The sequence below is a fragment of the Octodon degus genome, unplaced genomic scaffold, assembly GCF_000260255.1.
Source record: "Octodon degus isolate 3935 unplaced genomic scaffold, OctDeg1.0 scaffold00729, whole genome shotgun sequence".
In the NCBI taxonomy this organism is placed as follows: domain Eukaryota; kingdom Metazoa; phylum Chordata; class Mammalia; order Rodentia; family Octodontidae; genus Octodon; species Octodon degus.
This window is the reverse complement of record NW_004525305.1, coordinates 30,314-32,290: the sequence shown is the minus strand read 5'-3', so window position 1 is coordinate 32,290 and position 1,977 is coordinate 30,314. Positions and strand designations below refer to the sequence as shown.

Here is a 1,977-nt window from a genome sequence, read left to right as displayed (position 1 = left end):
ATCTATTTACAGTAAACTTCTTTTTGATTTATTCAACAGAAACTGATTAGAGACTTCACTTACACTTGTAAAATACTTTCACAGCAGTACCTAGATTGGCTCTTGATTGAATAATGGGGAGAAGGTTTATTTGCTATAAAATGACAACTCCCTCTCTTTTCTTCAATTCTCATGAAGGAATCATCCCTGTATCTTGCAGCAGAAATTCTGGGGAGTATAGACAGCCTAGCCAAATAGACACACTTGAGAGTCATAAAGTAGGAATGTAGAAGTGTCAAAATGTCATCTGTAAGTCACCCGCTTGTTACCATTTTTAATTGAAAATGTGTATATATTTATGGTATAGAAAACATTTTGAAATACAGGTATGTTATGAAATCAAAGTTAAGTATCAGCTAGTGAATATCACAGAAAAGTACACGTGTATTACTAGTTAAGAGCTTGTTTTTTTGTTGCTTTTGAAGACAAGTAGTATTTATTTATTGGCAATTCCACGTTATTTCCTAATAAGATACAACCAATTGCTTTATTCAGGTATTTACACAGCCCAGCTAGTTGGAGTGGGGGAAGGGAAAGACTATACAACTAAAGACAAATGCATGTTAGGGAGAGGGATGTAATATAGATCTTTCTTTATTTTGGCTAAATGCAAAATAGTTTATAATCTATATCCCATTTATAGGTAAAATGTGACAGAACAAACTTGAATGGTTTTAATCTGTTATTTATGATATCTTTTCATTTCATATCTACAGTTTATTTGGGAAATACCAAAATCCACTGACAGAATATCTTAAAGTACAAACAAATATCAGGAGAGAAAAAGTCCCAACAATAGAAAGCTCAAGAAGACTTTGGTATGTGCGCAGCTGCCCTCCTCAGTAGAAGCAGACAGTGTGGAGGAAGGCCCTGCCAGTTTTCTCTTCAAACTCCTGCAGCAGCTCGTCCATTTCATTGTCTACGTCTTCCGTGTGCTGGATACACTGACAGAGCTCACAGATGAGAAACGCCCCCAGGGTGGCCTCTTCCTGGTTGTCCTGGATTTCCACGTTGACAACGTGCACTGGCTGGCAGGTCTCCTCTTCTCTGGAATTCAGATCTTCCACCACTTGGTCATAGATGCGCTCTTCACAAGTGAGTATAAGATCAAACAGATCTTTGCAGTTCTGGAATCTTTCTGGCCGGGGCTTTATTCTTTTATTTCTGTCCAACATATGCAAAATGCCATTCTGTGTATAGAGCTCTTTGTCTTTCCTAACAAGATCCTTGTACATCTCCTCGTATGTAGTTTTGAAATCGTAAACATTTGGCTTGTCGGGTGCTGGTCCTGGAAGCTTCACATGAGTTCCTGTTCCGAAGGACCGGACATTGAATCCTCGTTTGCTGAGGATGGCGTGTGCCTCCATGCTCCGGTTCTGATTGCTGAAGCATACCACTGCCACCCGTAGCGGCGATGCAGGCATGGTGGCGGCCGCGCGATTTGGAAAGCTGTCCCTGCTGTGCTTCAACCTAGCTGTCGTACTTCCGCGCGAGCAAAACGTCAAGCAGCGATGGGAAGAGATGCGGAAGCGGCGCAGCCGAACTCTAGCTCTTGAGCACCCGGTCCGGCAATCTGCTCCGTGGGCGGGGGCGGAGAGGAGAGCCTGCCTTTCCTGCGGCCGGCGGGGCTTTTCCGAATGGCCTGCTACATTGGACAGGGCCGAGCGCGACCATCCTCCCCTCCCCCGCTCCATACCCTAGATCTTTGCGTGCAGGCTCTGCGGGTCTGCTGTTGCAGGGCACGAGCAAAGAGATCTTTTGGTTTTTCAGAATCGACCAGTTACATATGTGACAATTTTATTGTTTGAAAAATATATTTTAATTTTTTTGCATATTCTTGGTATACATTATAATGTTTTAATATATGTGGACAGTATGGAATTAAGTGAAGCTAATTAGACTTACAACATACCCTTGTTTATTTTATAATGAGAGCCC

General features: G+C 42.3%; 1 pseudogene; it reads right to left on the bottom strand.

Annotated features, from left to right (window-relative positions):
• Nucleotides 1-602: 602 nt before the first annotated feature.
• LOC101585060 lies at nucleotides 603-1,504 on the bottom strand (annotated as a pseudogene).
• Nucleotides 1,505-1,977: the final 473 nt, after the last annotated feature.